This window comes from Mytilus edulis, chromosome 4, assembly GCF_963676685.1.
Source record: "Mytilus edulis chromosome 4, xbMytEdul2.2, whole genome shotgun sequence".
Lineage (NCBI taxonomy): Eukaryota > Metazoa > Mollusca > Bivalvia > Mytilida > Mytilidae > Mytilus > Mytilus edulis.
This window is the reverse complement of record NC_092347.1, coordinates 98499339-98518842: the sequence shown is the minus strand read 5'-3', so window position 1 is coordinate 98518842 and position 19504 is coordinate 98499339. Positions and strand designations below refer to the sequence as shown.

General features: G+C 32.5%; 2 long non-coding RNA genes across 3 annotated transcripts; one reads left to right on the top strand and one right to left on the bottom strand.

Moving 5' to 3' along the window:
* Nucleotides 1-1659: 1659 nt before the first annotated feature.
* On the bottom strand, nt 1660-15411 carry LOC139518579 (uncharacterized). 2 transcript variants are annotated; one of them, XR_011663419.1, is made up of 4 exons: nt 15273-15411; nt 5805-5940; nt 2694-2760; nt 1660-1841 (listed from the first exon to the last, which is right to left on the bottom strand). It is a non-coding gene; the product is annotated as an uncharacterized lncRNA (long non-coding RNA). The 2 variants fall into 2 exon arrangements; XR_011663418.1 differs by having other exon boundaries at nt 1662-1841; nt 2690-2760.
* A 203-nt stretch (nt 15412-15614) lies between these two features.
* On the top strand, nt 15615-18772 carry LOC139521212 (uncharacterized). Its single transcript, XR_011664033.1, has 3 exons — nt 15615-15727; nt 17092-17222; nt 18401-18772. It is a non-coding gene; the product is annotated as an uncharacterized lncRNA (long non-coding RNA).
* The last annotated feature ends 732 nt before the right edge of the window (nt 18773-19504 follow it).

Genomic DNA, 19504 nt, shown 5'->3' with positions numbered 1-19504 from the left:
ACCTATGATTGGGCAATAGTTTTTCCTCACATATTACTCGGCCTCTGTATTAAGAAATGATTTGTTATATGCGTTTGTGCCTGATTTGTTATATGCGTTTGTGCCTGATTTGTTATATGTGTTGTGTTACCTGTGACTGAGCAACATAAGGTGTCACTTGTTAATAGGGTAACTATATTATATCATGTGTACCTTGCAAGGTCTGCATGTTTTTCAGACGGGGTTAACTTGACCTTGACCTCATTTCATGAATATGTGATCTGTTTTCATGGTCAAGTACTTATCTTAGATACTGTAAGCAGTAGGTCAACTTTATTTGGCATAATAATTGTAATACCAGTAGTACATGTGCAACGGCCATTTCGTCTGACCTTGACCTCATTTTCAAGTTTCAATGGATTTTTTGTTGTTGGTCCATTTCTCAGTTTCTGTTATACACAGGGAAAAGTGCCACGCATGTTTTACACATGTTTTACATATGTAAAACATATGTTTGGTAACGCATGGGAAACGTCTTTTTCCTACCACGCATGTAAAACGCATGTTTTAAACATGCGTTATTCATGCGTTTTACGCATGAAAAATACATGTTATGTAAAACGCATGTTTTAAACGTGCATTATTCATGCGTTTTACGCATGAAAAATACATGTTATGTAAAACGCATGTTTAAAACATGCCTTATTCGTGCGTTTTACACATGAAAAATATATGTGATGTAAAACGCATGTTTCAAAATCATGCGTTAAACATGTGTTGTAAGAAACATGTGTATAATATGCGTTTTAAATGATGCGTATAGCATGTGTGTAACAAACATGCGTATTATGCATATTTCAAACAAATTATAAGATATTATTCCAAATCATCCATAAAACCTTTGTCAAGTTTACTAGTTCACATTCCATATGTTCCACACAACCAAGACGACTTATGTTTACTTTTGAAGGCTGTTCCCTGGACATATAATTGCTTTAATCGGTTTAATTTGGACTCTGTTGGATAGTTGTCCAATTGGCAATCATACAACATCTCTTCATGTTATTTTGACCACAAATCTCCTTTTGACATGTTTGACAAGCAACATCAGAATCATATATTGCAGATCAGACTTCACTTTTCATCAGTCTTTAAAATTTTCCTGTTTAAATACACCAATAAACAAAAGAAATATCTGTAACATGATTTTCATGTTTCTAAATCCTTGATCAGGTACATTTGACACTAAGATGATTGAAAAGACCATGATATGAAATATTTCATGGAATATAAACCGACAATCTTTTGTCTCTGTAGTTTCATTGGCAGTAATACCACAACTCTTTTAAAAAGAGGTCAAAATTGTCTTAAATGGATTTTGTGGAATGTTGTACATGTATTTGACAATTTTTGTTAAAATGTTACTTATGGTTAAACTTTGACAAACACATTTGTTGACTTATGCATGTAATATGAAAAGGAAAACCCCAAAAGTGTATAAGATGTTTCCTCTAGCATCAATTTAAATACAATTTTGAAGTTGTGTCCCTTGTCAGTTTGATAATAACCAATGTCTTGAGAAATCTGAGATTGTATTATTTTTTTAAACATATGTTAAATGAAAAATTCAATAAATCCACTTTAAAGAATTTCATTCATAATTTTTTTCTCTGTTGTCTAGTTGTTGCAGAATATAAATTTTTCAAAAAACTTCCAAAAATTTGATTTCACTCTACTTTTATTTTATACAGCAATCTCAAAACGTTACACAACTTTTTATGTTTTTTTTGTTGTTGACATAATAACAATATCAATAGAATGTTCTATCTTCTAAATGTCACTCTTCTTGAAGTTGTCTTCATCTGAAAAAAAAAATTACATTCATACATTTAAAAACTTAATTTGATTTATTCCCATATACTGTAAGTTGTTAGTTTTAAAAATAATGACATATCCTCAGTGACTTTTTAACATGCTTTTCTGTCTCATTTTGGTCTCTTGTGGAGAGTTGTCTCATTGGCAATAATACCACATCTACTTTTTTATATTTGTCTCGTTTTGATATAACAACAAAGTATTTTATAAATATAAATATTGATTTTGCTATCAGTAAATTAAAACCAAATTAAACATTATTGTTATACACATATGTATGTCATGTATGTTGACCAGTTTTACAAACTGTTGATACCTATATTTTTGCATTGTACAAGATCATGTCCTTATCCTATGATTAATGGCAGTCTATTCTCTAGACTCTAAATCAATTAGATGTTTACTGATTGATATTTAAGTCTTAGACACATGATTTTTGGTTTTACATTTGGCATGAGTTTTGCTAATTTTTAAATTCTTCTTCAATGGTCTCTGGTGGAGAGTAATGACTCATTGGCAATCATACCACATCTTCTTATTTTTATATTAAACTTTAATATATGTAGCTAAAAATTGGAAGCAATTAATATTTGTAATAAAAACAATCTTGCAATACAAAATGTAACCACAACTGATCTTTTTACTTACAAAATCGAGCAGTTTTTAAAGTGTTATAACCATAAGAATTAAGTTGAAACTTTTCATTCATTTATTTATAGGTAACCCATGAAACTTTAACAACTGCAATGTGTTTGGAAGAGCAAGGATTAAAACATTTTTTTTTTTAAATCTCTCTCAAAATATTACATAAATATAAATATATTTATACACATACCTACTTTTTTTGCCTACAGAAGTCCTTTCTATGAAAAAATCCTTTGGTTTTGCTTGGATTTCCAGAAACTCCTGTAACATAAATGAAATAAAATTAAGTTTTGAATTAATTCTTTATTAGATGTCATTTTGTACTAATTATAAACATGGTAAAGGTACAAATAGTTTCAATTCACTCTCAATGACAGTGTTTTTCCATACAGGGTTACAGCTAATTTCCTTATGCATGTAGAGCAAAACTTTGGTTAGCTTGCTTGCTTTGTTTGTATATTGTACAATCATATTAGGATAACACCCAATTGAATTCAAATATAATATATACAGGTTTAACTATGCCTATATATATATATTGTTTAAAGATGTCAATCTTATTCACAAAGCTTGTACATGTATAAACAATTATACAAACAAAGCAAGCCAACCAAAGTTTTACTTTGCAAGCATAAGGAAATCAGCTGTAATACATGCCGGATCATCATGTTCCATCTTTTTAGACATCTCTAAATAAAACACTAGATTCACTATAAATATTTGGTTTATCAAAATGTCAGATTTGTCCATTTTCATAATTATTTTTTTTTTTATCTCCATGGGACACAGATGATGCCCCCTCTTGCATAGGTATAATGTTATAATAAGGGAAATAACTCCAGAACAGTAAAAGTGACCTACCCAAATTTGTACTTGATCTGCATTTAGTTGATATTATCAGGGTGTGTAAGTTTCATAATATTTGGTTAAACAATTTTACCACATGTCAGATTTGCTCTAAATGCTTTGTTTTCAGAGATATACATTTTTTGTCAGCCAAAATCTTTATTTTACCCCAATGTTCAATTTCCCATACAAGGGGATTAAATTGCCAAAGCTGTATTTTGACCTGATGGTCAATTTTCCATGAGGTTCAAAAAACCATATAGGGGCCATCTTGCAATTGTATGTGTTTCTTTTTTTTTTCGCTGTGTATTAACTAATGTTGATTCATTGATATATACCATGTATAGTATACCCCTTGTTTCTCTATTGCATTATATCTTTTTTAATAAATTTTCCTTACTATTTGTAACAGCAGTGAATCCCAAACTCTGTCTCACCAACAAGTCTCAGACAAAAAGCAATTCAGACAGAAAGAACTTTCAAGATGTTTTAGTTGAATGTATAGTAGAAAAGTTCAAATGTCAGTTCAGCAAAGACTGTAACAGCAAAGTTACCATAATATATAGTAATAAAGTTTCAGCATAAATAATGTATTGAAAGCAAGTTGTCTTACAAAGTACATATGGGTCAGAATTTACTGTCATGGAATTTGTGTTACATCTGACAATTTCTTAAAATGTATGGCAAATTAAGATTCAGAATGAATAAAACATAGAATGGGAGAAAACTTGCATGATGATGATATAAATAACCCCAATAGAATTCCACTTTTTCTGATGCAAGTGTTTCTTATACTAAATTTCAATGTGACTTTTGGTGGACATTTTGTTGAATTTATCGTGTCCTTAAAAATCTTGTTGTTAAAAACATGTCTCAGTTGAATGTATCTTTCAAATACTCTTTGCTATGTGAATATTAATATCAACAAGAGATGTTAGATAACTATTTCATGGTGCTTAAAAGGGTATATATGTTATATTAAAACGAGAAAATAGGTTATATTTGCAGAAGTTGAAGATGTAACATTTGGTGTCATAAATGTTACATCCGAAAAATGTTACTTAAAACAGCTTTGAGATGTTCCCTGTCCAAAACATGCAGATTTACACGGAGATAAACTGTTCCAATATTTGGGTATAATGTTGTGCATGGACGGTTTTTCGTAGAAGAACTTCAAATACACAAGTGATTGACATTCATGAAAATGGTGTCAATTTGTTACATCTTATATACAACACTAATAAATTAAATAAAAGAGAACCAATTAACATAATAGCAAAGTTCAATTGATGTTTTGAAATATTTATGACATTACGTCATACTATTGTACAACCATATTCAACACATGCAGTCTTTTCAACTTTCAATGAAGAAAACAAGGTTGCAAAATTGAAGGAAGTGCAAACCAGAGATTTGTTACATCATGTACATAAAATATTTCAGTTATATTTACCACATAAATAACATGTAATGAAGGATTACTGTGATTAGTTTAGTTATTTCTAAATCTGATATCATCTAGATTGTTAACCTGACAAATTTGGTACAGCTAAGTTTGATGTAAACAGACTTCTGATAGATAAAGAATGGCACAACCATTTCAATGCAATAATATTGTTACACCCTTGACTTTTTTGTCTAAATTTAGGCTAATGAAAAATTCATCAATAAAAGTAACCCAATTTACACATGAAAATTAGTTCACATTGCACCACAATATTAATACAGGAGAGGTTCATGAAGGGCTAAGCTAAAAGAGATACTGCAGAACATGATGTAACACTGAAACTAAATCAATTTTTGATGTAACAAAGACAACAAATTTGAAAAATAGTTTATAATAAAAAAAGTATGAGGACCCAATTGGATTTAGTCAACTTTTTTTTTTATTTGCACTATGCATTTCTTATATTCTGTAACCTTTCACCAAAAATTGATTGTGATATAATCAGAAACATGAAAAGAAAACCGAAATTGTGTCCTGTTACATCCATGAGTTTAAAAGTGAAATTTCTTGAATATGGGTCAAAATTAGACAGAATATTGCTAGTATTTAATTTGTAAAGAGATAATGAACAGACTTTACCCTACACAGATGTCTAATTGTTCATAGAATTTCTGAAAACCTGTATGAAAAAGAAGTTTTGGAGTCTGTGTTACATCATTCAATGAAATGAAAAAATGCCACTAATATCATGTTTCATGAACAAGTTATCTTTTTGCATACAGAAATGGAAAGGCCTTGATCCCTAGGTTTAATTTTCAGTGGTCTTTTCATTTTCTGAGCAGTTTCAAATTTTCTGAAAAGACAGTTTTGGATGTAACAAAAATTTCATGACAGTAAATTCTCACCCATATATATTCAATACAGTAAGTCTGACAAAGAGCAAAAAACAACGGAAGGCCATGGATTGTTTTCAACTCAGCAAAAAAATCTTGCACCATAAAAATATACTTACCATTGCTGAATTGTACTTGAAACATTTACTAGGCGTCTTCCCTTGTCATTTTCTTCACCATTTGTGGAATTTTTTAAACATCCATGTACATGTACCCTTCCTGACATACTAGGGGAGGTCAAATTTGATAACTAGCCTATAGGATAAAAAGAAATCCATTTCATAAAAAATTTACAGAAACTATTTTCATATTACTTTACAATTACAGACACATGTGTTCATCTGAAAGCCAAAATGAAGATGATAGATATAAGAAGATGCGGTATGAGTGCCAATGAGACAACTCTTCATCCAAGTCACAATTTATAAAACATGTAAAAGTAAAACCATTAAAGGTCAAAGTACAGTCTTCAACATAGAGCTTTGGCTCACAATGCACAGCAAGCTATAAAGGGCCCAAAAAATTACTACTAGAGTAAAACCATCCAATGAGAATTGCTGCAAGCATTTTTGAGTTATTGTCCAAAACTGGAAAATCCCCTTTATTTAATGAATAAAACCCCATGCCATAACTCTGAAAACTGGAAAAATTCCCCATCTTTTTATGAATAAAATCCGGTAACTCAAAAACCCAATATCTAAAATTATAAAAATTGTAAGGGATCTCATGTCAAAAGATATAAACAATTCACCAAAATTTCTTGCAAGTAGGAGTAAACATTCTTGAGTTTTTGACTAAAAACCGGAAAATCACCTTTTTTTTATGAACAACCCTGTTACTCAGAAACTTAAAATCTAAACCTTATAAAAAATGAAAGGCAGCTCATGTCAATAGATATAAACAATTCACCGAAGTTTTATGTAAAATGGTTAAAGCATTTATGAGTTAATGTCCAACATGTTGACCATGGACAGACAGACAACGGTATACATGTACCATAATACATATGTACTCACATAAATAGGCGTATAAAAAGAAGAAACGAGAAAAACTTATCAACTTAGTTACTACATCAACAAACGAAAACTACTAAACATCAGATTCCTGACTAAGGACAGGTGACACACAATTGCAGGGGGTTTAAACTTTTAAATGGTACCAAACCTTCACCCTTATCTGAAACAATAGTGTAACATCACAACATAGAAAGACACACTATAAAATATTAATTGAAATGGCTGATTCGTGTTCATCCTCAACCTTTATATACATTATGTGTTATCATCAAATACAACTTACTTTTCAATATTTTTAAGAATGGACACCAAATGCGGCCACTTTCATTCAAGACAAAAAAACGTCTAAAATTTAACTAAAATTCTAATATTGTGAAGATTTCAGTAATTTAGCATGACTTAATGATGCTAGTACCCGATATATGTGCGTTGTATTGTTGAAAACAGCTCACATTTTTGTAGCAGTAGCATTCTACTTTCCGATGAATAACTAGAAGTTTACATTTAAACAATTTTGTAAAACTGCTAGGTATATTTTGGGGCCAAAAAGGGGTCTTACTGGACCTAATCCTTTGCATGAGGCAATTGCAAACTAAAGTTAACACAAGGAAACAAAAATTGAATCATCATCCAATGTAATACTGAAAGATGGACCAACAGTCCCTTAAATTTTTAATGCCTACATAAGGCAGTTTGCATAATGTCTCAGTGGCAAATATTTCAGATATCAGTATAAACAATTCATGTCAATCAAATAATAAAACTAAGAAGTGTATATTATACTAAACTCACTATATTGGTTGCGCAATACTGTGCAATTGAAAATTTCTTGCTATTGCACAATACTGTGCATTTGAAGATTTCCAGGGCCGTAGCGTAATGGAGGCAAATGAGGCAAATGCCTCACTTTTGAAACGACGACCAAACTTTAAAAGTGTCATTTTTTTCAATTATGTATTTTACATTATCATACTAATATCATTATGCGAGTTTCGAGTTTCAAATTATCTACCGGCACACTACATACAGTGTGTCCACTATGTTGCAGCGTGCAGCTTTTACCATAGCGCTGACGGTAAAACAATAAGTGTTCCGATTACAAATCAAAATAGAAAATTGAAACAAACTCGTGATGTCTTTACAAAACTGGTTGAAGACGGGTTCTTTAAAGAGAAAAAAAGATGAGAAAGGTAACTCATGAGTATAAACACCCCCTATAAGTATGCAGGCTTTCTGCTTGTTTTATTTTTTGGATGGATAATGCTATAGTTACCAATGTATACACTATCAATTCACTGAACAACAAATGCTAATCGATAAAATAATTCATTGACCAAAAATATAATAATTATTTATAATTAGTTTTAAACAAAATCACGAAGCGCCTTTTTATGGGAGACTCAAATCTTTAATGTATTAATTTAAGGCAATTCATTATATTTATTTATCAGTAATAAAAGTGTGAAATATATTTTTAGTATTGTTTGAAAATATTTTTTTCGTGTTTCTTTTTCTGATTATGATCAGCATTGTCTGGTTGTATGCTAATGTGTTCCATTGCTTCTTGAGCGGTAAGGTCGTGGGTTCGAATCCAGGTTGTTCATAGTTAAAACCAATGACTTGAAAGTTGGTAGAATAAATGTGTCCAGTTAGGTTGACATGTCTTCCAGCGGATTATGATTATGTATTAAAAATAGATATATCCTAATTGATGCTTATAATATGTTCTCGTCTTTTATAAGCTTATAACTTGCTGCTGGACAGGAGATGAAAAAGGCATTCATCATCATTATCATCATGCTAGCATCAGGTTTATTTGTTCAATTTCTTTGTAGATGACCATTCTGATACAGAAAAATTAACTCCAGATATATCCTCTCCCATTCAAAATGAACCAGATCCAGAAATAAGGGAAACACCAGAGCCGAGTACTAGTAAAAAGTCCACTCTAATGTCAGTTAGTAGTCAAAAGGGGCTTGATCCAGCTATATTTCTTATTGAAAACCAACATAGTACAGATGAACAGAAATTGGCGATGCTAAAAGATGCTGACGAAATATCTAATGTTTATCCTAAAAAAGGGGGGGAGACGATATTTGCCATCTTGGGAATCCCAGTTTCCATGGTTAAGATATTCCTGTACGGAAGATGTTGCATATTGCAAGTATTGTGTTGTTTTTCGGGATGAAGGTGGACTTTTTAGCAGTAAAGGTTTCACGGACTGGAAAAATGCAGTGGGTAATAAAAGATCAACTTTAAAATCACATGACGACTCCGTTGACCATAGAAATGCAGTTGAGAAGGCTGAAAATTTTATCTCTGTATGCGAAGGCAAGAAACCTAGTATATGTTCATCATTAAGCAAAGCATATGAAGACAAGGTCAAGAAAAATCATGATATACTTCTTTCCATAATTGATGTGATAATCGTGTTAGGGCAGAGGAACATTGCATTAAGGGGAAATTGGGATAAAATATCTCACCAGGAAGACGGAAACTTTCAATTTTTCATCAATTGGAAATCTAACTTTGATACGGTATTAAAAGATCATCTCGAAACAGCACACAAATCTATGACATACCTATCACCACAGATTCAGAACGAATTGATACAATGCTGTGAACTTGAAATAAGAGAACGAATTGTGCAAAAATGTAAAGCATCTGGCTTTTATTCCATAATGGCCGATGAAACTACGGATGTTTCCGTGACAGAGCAACTATCGCTGTGTATCAGATATGTTGATAATGACACGTATGAGGTTAGAGAGGATTTTTTAGGATTTGTTGAACCTAAGGAAGTTGACGCTGAACATATTGCTAATGCAATTGTTAGTAACCTAGACAAATGGGGACTACCATTGCAGAAACTGCGTGGACAAGGGTACGATGGAGCCTCTGTCATGAGTGGACATGTATCAGGTGTACAACAGCGCATACGTGAACAATGTCCAGATGCACCCTTCGTGCACTGCAAGTCGCACAACCTTAACCTTGTGGTGACGCAGAGTTGCAAGGATGTGCGCCAGATACGAAATTTGATGTCATCAGTCGGCCAAATGACATGGTTCTTGTGTGCATCCCACAAGCGTAAAACCATCCTAAACTCATTTACAGGTAATACAAAATTAGTAGATGATATGCTTGAAGGTTTACAAAATGAGGAAGAAGATGTCGACATAAAACTTTTGAAAAAGGGAACAGATGTTTCGGTGAAGCGTTTATGCGAAACAAGGTGGACAGCAAGAGTAGACACGGTTTCGTCACTTCTTGCAAACTACAAATCTGTTCATGCTGCTCTGACTAAAATTGAAAATGTAAGCACAAGTGATGCTAGGACAAATGCAAGTGGTTATCGGCGCTACCTGGAAGACCCCGAATGCATTGTTGCCGTGTTAGTTGCCCAATTTGTTTTGAGCATTCTTAAGCCACTAACATTGTTCCTTCAAAAGACTGACTGCAACATGGTGGATGCTTTTGAGGAATCAAAAATTCTTCTGGAATTATTGCAGGAAAAGAGAACAGAGGAAATTTTTTCAGAACTTTTCAGGCGAGGTACTGTCATAGCAGATGCTATTGAAATAGACTTAATGCCACGTAGGCGAGTTGGTCGTCAAGTTCATAGGGAGAACGCAGCAACTGCCTCTACTGCAGAGCAGCATTGGCGAATTAATTTATTTTTCCCATTTTTGGATCACGTTATTAGTGAAATGCAACGCCGGTTTCCTGATGAGGTAAAAAATCAAATGTTAGGATATTACCTTATTCCAAAAAATGTAGGCAAGTTAACACCGGAATTAATTGAACACCTTTTCCAAGCATTTCCGGACGTAACAAACATGGAAGAGTTAACATGTGAACTTGAAAGGTGGGTAAGAAAGACAGTAGGTATGCTAGATGAAGGAAGCCTCACGACAGCAATTAAGCTGGCTAACAAAGACTTGTACCCAAATGTTTTCACAATATTGCAAGTACTTTTAACTATGCCTGTCACATCAGTCTGTTGTGAGAGATCGTTTTCCAGTTTAAGGCGTTTGAAAACATGGGAACGGGCTACAATGGGTGGTGACAGGCTTTGTGGGCTTGCCATGCTCCATGTGCATAGGAATGATGCAGTGGACAAAGAACGTGTATTGAAGCTATTCGATAGCACAGGACATAGGAGAATCGGGAAGTTTTGGTTGACCAACAGAGATTAACTATGATATACAGTGAAACTTGTTTTGTTACTTACTAGGCTAGCTATTAAAAAAAACGCATTTCTGTTAATTTGTTTCTTTTGTTTCTTATTATAAATACATTGACTTCTCCCATATTTATGCTGAAATAAGCTTTTCCCGTTTCAGACACCCGAACCCCCCCCAAAAAAAAAAATTTCGCCTCGCTTCGCTCGGCTCAAAAATTTTTCGCCTCGTTCCGCTCGGCGATTTGCCTCACTTTGTTCGGCCTTGCGCTACGGCCTTGATTTCTTGCTATTGCTGAATACTGTGCGATTGAAAATTTCTTGCTATTGCACAATACTTTATATAATAATTTTGGATCCTGATTTGGACCAACTTGAAAACTGGGCCCATAATCAAAAATCTAAGTACATGTTTAGAATCAGCATATCAAAGAAGCAAAAGAATTTAATTTTTGTTAAAATCAAACTTAGTTTAATTTTGGACCCTTTGGACTTTAATGTAGACCCATTAGAAAATGGCACCAAAAATTAAGAATCTACATACACAGTTAGATTTGGCATATCAAAGAACCCCATTTATTCAATTTTTGATGAAATCAAACAAAGTTTAATTTTGGACCCCGATTTGGACCAGCTTTAAAACTGGACCAATAATCAAATATCTAAGTACATTTTTAGATTCAGCATATCAATCAGTCAGGGGCATTACTTAAACAAGTAACAATTAAAATTACCTATACAAGTAATGTTGAAAACGAGGCTTATTTAAATATAACTTATATAAGTTATTTTTCTGAATATTATTTTTTATAATTTTTATAGGTGTCCAAGAATACAGATTTTACTAGCTTTAAATAATTTTCACAGTTATCTGGTTATTTTCCCTTGATATATAAAAACTAATTCTTCAGAAACACTAATTAACTTTCCGACGCACTTATCTTTCATACCGATTCATTCTGGGTCAAAGATTGGTCTCTTTGGACTATTAAATTATCATTTTCCTCTAAAATCTTGAAGGTAGACTGATATAAATAGATAGATACTTGTGAATTAATTAAGACCTGAAGTTATTTATAATTTGTAACCTAAATAAATTACATATGTGCCTTAGATAAGTGTAATTGCTATTTTTTTCAAAAATGTTTAAAATAACTTATTCAAGTAATATTTTTGTTATTATTTTCAAAGTAACCCTTCATCTCTATACTTCTCTCAAATTTGATAAATTCTTTATTTTATGATATAAAATGTAGTTTAAAATCATGAAAACTACATTTAGTCTATGTTTCTATTGAAAATTAAAATAACTCTATTAAGTAATTTTATTGTATTTAAAATAAAAAATTACTTACATAAGTAATTAAAAAAAATAACTTGTTTAAGTAACGCCCCTGACTGTCAATGAACCCCAAGGATTCAATTTTTGTTAAAATCAAACTAAGTTTAATTTTGGACCCTTTGGACCTTAATGTAGACCAATTTGAAAACGGGACCAAAACTTAAGAATCTACATACACAGTTAGATTCCGCATATCAATTTTTGATGAAATCAAACAAAGTTTAATTTTGGAACCTTTTGGGCCCCTTATTCCTAAACTGTTGGGACCAAAACTCCCAAAATTAAATCAATCCCAGCCTTCCTTTTATGGTCATAAACCTTGTGTTTAAATTTCATAGATTTCTATTTACTTATACTAAAGTATAATGGTGCAAAAACCAAGAAAAATGCTTATTTGGGCCCCTTTTTGGCCCCTAATTCCTAAACTGCTGGGATCTCAACCCCCAACCTTCCTGTTGTGTTCATAAACCTTGTGTTTAAATTTCATTGATTTCTATTTACTTATACTAAAGTTATTGTGCGAAAACCAAGAATAATGCTTATTTGGGCCCTTTTTTGGCCCCTAATTCCTAAAATGCTGGGATCTCAACCCCCAACCTTCCTGTTGTGTTCATAAACCTTGTGTTTAAATTTCATTGATTTCTATTTACTTATACTAAAGTTATTGTGCAAAAACCAAGAATAATGCTTATTTGGGCCCTTTTTTGGCCCCTAATTCCTAAACTGTTGGAACCAAAACTCCCAAAATCAATCCCAACCTTCCTTTTGTAGTCATAAACCTTGTGTCAAAACTTCATAGATTTCTATTTACTTAAACTAAAGTTATAGTGCGAAAACCAAGAAAATGCTTATTTGGGCCCTTTTTGGCCCCTAATTCCTAAACTGTTGGAACCAAAACTCCCAAAATCAATCCCAACCTTCCTTTTGTGGTCATTAACCTTGTGTTAAAATTTCATAGATTTCCATTCACTTTTACTAAAGTTACAGTGCGAAAACTAAAAGTATTCGGATGACAACGACGACGCAGACAACGACGCCAACGTGATACCAATATACGACCAAATTTTTTTTAATTTTTGCGGTCGTTTAAAAAGTGATTGTATCAAGTGCTACAATATTATATATTATTGCAGTGAGGTTAAACTCCCTGTCATTTATTCATCATCCACACAGTTACTAATCGGAGAAATTTTTTTTTCTATCATACCGATATACATGTACATGTTATGATATTTTCAGCGGGTCGTAGAAAGCTTCTCCCTGCAGAGCACCTGGTTTTGTAATTTTATAATCCAATTCTCTGAAAATTTTAATTTGATATGACATTCTTAAATAAGATTCCTTAAAGCCCATGATTTATGAATGTGTTCTTACCAGTCACCCCAGATTGAGAAACAAGACCAGGATATTCATTTTATGCCAGGTCACTTGTTTTCACAGTCCTCTAGTCTGGTGTTATGTATTGTTAGCATACCTGCCAACTGTCACTATTTGTGGGGGATTTCCCCCATGAAGGCTCCAAAAAAAAATTTTGAAAGATCAATTTTGTCCATAATTTTTAACAAAACAATTAATTTTAAAATGGCCATAAGCTTGTTAAAGTAAGGAGAAGCCAAAAAACAACTTTAAAATGTATTTGAAGGCCCCATTGAAGGTTTTGTAGGACTACATTGTTTTACACTATAGCCATCTTGAACGTAAAACCCCCATGGGCATTTTGAAAAGTTGGTATGTCTTAGGCCAAATAAAAAAGTATGTGTGGTTCCAGTTACATCTGAAAAAAAAGTTGGGTAGGTAGGTAGGGATTTTTTTTTTATTTAATGTTTTTTTTTTACATTGAGTCTATGGGAGCAACATTCTGACTTTAACAGTGCTTAATGAAAAATGACAATAAAATCTTTAGTGTAGGCTATTTTTAAGCCAACAAAGTAGAGACGGTAGGGTTACTGGAACCACACATATACTTTTATTTGGCCTTAGTACAAATGTATTACTTATACAGTTATAGTTCCGTAACTCTTTCTCCCGAGACCGCCACCTGCCATGTTATTATTATTGTCAGGACTTTGATCTTGCCAGACTTCCAAACCCTATTGGACTCTTTGTCCCTAGCTAGGAACTATAAGTATGATGTCACTCATTAGGTTCAGGAAAGTTTACTACATGTAATAGGATTTGAATTGAGAGGACGCTCATCCTATGGCTTCCACATTAGGGACTGTTACAATACACCTTATCGCTATTCCCGGCTGACCCGTCCGCTTGAACTTTTGACGTCAACAACAATCACTTTTCCATTGTGGCGTCAGACATTTTGTTTTATGACGTCAAAATTTTACGGGAACCTGTGTGATTTCCAGCAATGGCGGACAAATAGCGATAAGGTGTATAACATTAACAAGTACAAAATGTAGACTAGCGGCAGCCCCACTGTGTATTTATGGTATTGTATATGTCTTTTAAATAAACATCTTATTGTTTACGTGCTTTGATAGTTTATCTCAGAACTTGGGAAGACAACATGAATATGACGAAGCCAGTGTTAACTTCACTCCGGTTTCACTCGCTACCAAAAAATGTATAGTTATCAAAGAGACATACATGTATACATTATGTTATAAACAGATAAAATAGGGACGAAAGATATACCAGAGGGACAGTTCATAAATCGAAAATAAACTGACAACGCCATGGCTAAAAATGAAAAGGACAAACAATAGTTCCCACGACACAACATAGGAAACTAAAGAATAAACAACACGAACCCCACCAAAAACAAGGGGTGATCTCGGGTGCTCCGGAAGTGTAAGCATTAATTGTCATCTGGTTCTACTTTACGGTCTTAACTTAGTTCGTGCATGTCTTTATAATTTACTCAAACTGGATAAATCACAGAAGATTGATTCGAGTGAAGCTCTACTTGTGATATTCAAGTTTGGTTTATGTTTACCCCGTTATTGATAGGATTTCAAACTCCTGTGGAAATGGCATTTAAAAATCCTTCGTGAAATGTTAATCGAATAAAATATTAAAGTTGAATTCTTACCCATCTTGTCTTTAGTGTCCTAGATTGAAGATATCCTACATTGTCCTAGCTGCATCTCATATCTTCCATAAAATTTGCGTTTTGCTTCACGAACCATGATGTCAATATCAGTGTCGTCTGTCTGAACGCTTGTTTCCGGGTGAACCGTACGGGCTAATATTAAACCAAAGGCTAAGCATTAAAAATTCTATTTAAACGGCATTAAATGATTGAAATCCATGCGTAGATTTATAAGTAATGAAAACAAGTAAACATGATTAATAATTGTATGTAACCGATTGGACCTTAAAAAAAAAATATGAATGTGGATTCCGTAATTTCCTTTGGGTCTCCATGCCAATGTAATGGTATTTCCCGCGGTTATTTTTGTACAACTTATAAATAAAATACGGTATGACTATCACTTGCCACTATGTACCTAACAGAATGAACAATTTTGCAAAGACTCACTCAGTGTAAGTATATCGATACGGTGAATTAATTAACATGAAAAAACTCTGTAATTTCTAAATAATTTTACTGGACACAAAACACACGGGCACCTGGTAAATTCGTCACCTTATTAAAGTAAAATCGGCACCTTTTTTCACGACATTTCTGCAATTGATTTTTTAACTGTCACCTGATATTAAAAACGGTTTTCATCTTTAATTTGAAAGTTATTATTGGTTCTATTCTCTACTGCAGTATATACAGATGAGGATAAAAAGAAAACAATTAAATTTTATCATTGATTTTTTTTTTTGGATATAAATCTGCCTTTCCTGATTTTCCTGATCTTTTCAGTGGCGGATCCATAACTTTTTCGGAGGGGGGAGCGCTGACTGACCTAACAGGGGGCCTGCTCCAGTCATGCTCCAATGATTCCCTATATAATCAACCAAATTTTTCCCACAAAAAGGGGGGGGGCGGGCAAAACATAATATTAATTTTGGGTATGGACTTAACTACTGCGGGTTACCCGAATTAACAAGGGGCGGATTTGACTTGTTATGCCATATTAACTATCAAAGGTGGCTTAGGTGCCCATTTGACCAGGTATGATATCCAAACATGGCAAAATGACTAGAATTCAGACACAGTGTTAAACAAATTAAGATATATACAATTTTGTGTTGGAATGCACACTACACTGGCAGCTTTATTAACTAAGCTACATTAGATTGTAACTTGAGTTATATTCCTTGTGACAAATTATACATGTGTTAAAAATAATACAATTTTGAATAATAATATTGAAAATAAGGAGATCAATGTAGTATGATTGCCTATGAGATTACTATCTACTAATGTTTATATGAACTGGATTTAAGCATCTATATAGGACACCTTAATACCTTTAACAATGAACAAAGCTCATACTGTCAGCTACAAAAAATGTATAACAGGCCATCAAGGCTTGACATGACAAAATGTAAAATGATTTGCCAAAATAAATCAAATATGGCAGACTGCATCAAACAACAACTAAATTTCATCCGGACTTGGAACAGGCATAAATAGAATGTTACTGTTGTGTAACAGCACAAAAGAGGAACAAAGTGGTGAAATCGGTTAGAAATTGTTTTGATTCATTGAATTGGTACAAAGCTAAAAAATTCTAACATGAAGACAAACAATCAAAACTTAATAGTACTTTCAGTTATTGAAAGCTCATTAAAAGCTAATAAAAACTCAAACATTATATATAAACCATGTTTTCCCGTACACATATATATATATATATATATATGTATAGATGTAATTATCAGAGAAATTTGTTTTACAATTTTTGTTTAACATGTTTAATTATCTATAACTGATATATTTTTTATTAAAGTTTCCAAGCAAGTCAATACATGCAATAACAAAAAACTTTTGGGACAGAAGACACTGTTTAAAAAATGTGACCAAAAAAAAGAAAAGGAAATGTACTTGTAATCGACACTGGAGAAAAAATGGACTCTTCAGGTAAGAAGTTTTATTCTGCAATAACTTTTGTTAAATAGTTAATCTGTTTTTGAATAAAAGAATGTGTAAAGTATATTTTAGTGGGACAGCATCCCAACAAACAATAAATCTGAAGAGATATCAAGTGGTAAATATTTTGCTTACTGAAAGTTAATACCAAATGTGCCATGCTATAAATTATCCTTCATCTGAAGAAGGTATGAATATATGCAACAGGAATTTTACAGAAAAAAATCTGTCATTTATTATGTCTATATGCTAGCTGCAAATTTTTCACTGCATTTGCATATCTAGTTAGGTTAGTACTTTTTCATCTTTTTAAAATTTTGTCTTGCAAAACAACACATTGCAGGGATAAAGTAAATGCAACAAGTTTTCATTTTATCCAGTTTTTTTCATGTTTGCACATTCTCTTTCCCATACAATGTTTTGGTGAAGTTAAAGAATAGTAGTTTGTTTTTATGTTGCCACTTGGAAATATAAATGATATGGAAAATAGCATTGTGAGCTCTCTCAAGCCTATGTGAGTTGTAGGATTTTAGAATTTTTCATCATTTGTTCATAAGTAGAAAGCCACTGACTGCCTAAGAGGGCGCCCACTCTGGTCATGCTTCAGTGATTCCCTATATAATCAACCAAATTTTTACCTGGCCCCACTCTAAATCCACCTTTGCTAAGACCAGTTAAATAATCAGCATTGGTTAATTATGCATTGAAATTCGGTTAAAAAGGAAGGTGTTTGACTTTTTCTAGTTTAAAAATTAAGTGCCAAGAAACTATTTTTACAGGAATTAATAGTTCCACTTTAAAATGGAAAGTATAATGAAAATTGCATTGTCAATCTCAATCCTATTGTTCAACTTCATGTTTGTTTTTATAATTTTTTTGATCAAATTCAAAGGTTAGTTTGGCAAGACAAAGTCATGGATGAGTTCAATAAATGTTGCAGATTAGCTTTTTTTGCAGGAGTTAAGCTGCTTTAGAAAACTGCATTTGTTACTTATTTCAAGTATAATAACTTGTTGATTTTGCACATTTTTTTCATAAGAATGTTCAGTATATATTTGCCTTTCGTGAACTTTTGACTTTCAGTTACATTCAGTTCTTGTGAAATTCAGCATCTCTTATATAAACATCACAAATGTCTTTTTACTTAATCACCTTTTTTATGTTTACAGAAGAAATTGTCACACGGAAATGTCTTGGGCAAATTAAAAAGGAGCAGTAATTCTGCTAGGAAGCAGTTCCAGTCATTTGTAGCAACAGGACTGTGACGAATAGAACTTTAATATAAACTGAATCAAAATATAGAATTTACCAAACTTGTGTCAGATAATACTCTCATGCTTCTATTGGAGGACATCAATGATGAGAAGTAAAGGAAAAGACAATAAATGACAGCATATCAAATATCACAATGTATATTTAGTCAGTTAACACATTAATTCATCTACATACTTTACAGCATTTCATTTTAACCATGTGTAAATTTTGTCTATTCAAGCTTAACAAAATGCTTTGAAATTAAAATATTAAATATTTTAGGCAGACATGTTTTTGTAATTTTCATTTATTTTTCAAACTTTCAAGTTTATATTACATTCTTCAGTGGCGGATCCAGCCAAAAGCCCATTTTTCAAAGGGGTTTCCCAACCAAGGATAAAGGAGGGGTTCAAATCATGTCGTTCATTTATAAATTGTTAATTTTCACTACAAAACTAAAAAAAATAAGCCAAAGATAAAAAATCAGTCATAAAAAAAACATAATTTTGAAATTCATGTAAAACGCATGTAAAACATGTATTTTACATGAGTTTGTATTTACACATGTTTTACACATGTGAAATATTTCATGCGTTTTGTAACGCATATTTAATATATGTTTTTGCACGCCTGTTATACGCATGTTGTAAAAAACATGCGTTAAACGCACAAAAAACATACGTTTTACACACGTTTTCTTTACCATGCGTGAAACATGCGTGGCACTTTTTGCTGTGTAGTGATAGGGCCACTATATTTTGTGTATGGATTGAATGTAAGGTGTACATTGCAGGATCATATTACTTTGACTCCATATTCATGCTTCATTTGTCAATAATTCATTAATAATAATAGGCTTACGTGATTTTGTCAGTGTCTCAGATGCTACGAGCAATAGCTCAATTCTATTTGGTGTAATGAATTACATGGTGTACATGTTGTCTGGCAGGGTTCATCTGACTTTGACCTCACTATTGTGGCTCATTAGGCAATGTTCAGTTTTTGTTCCTTAATTAAAT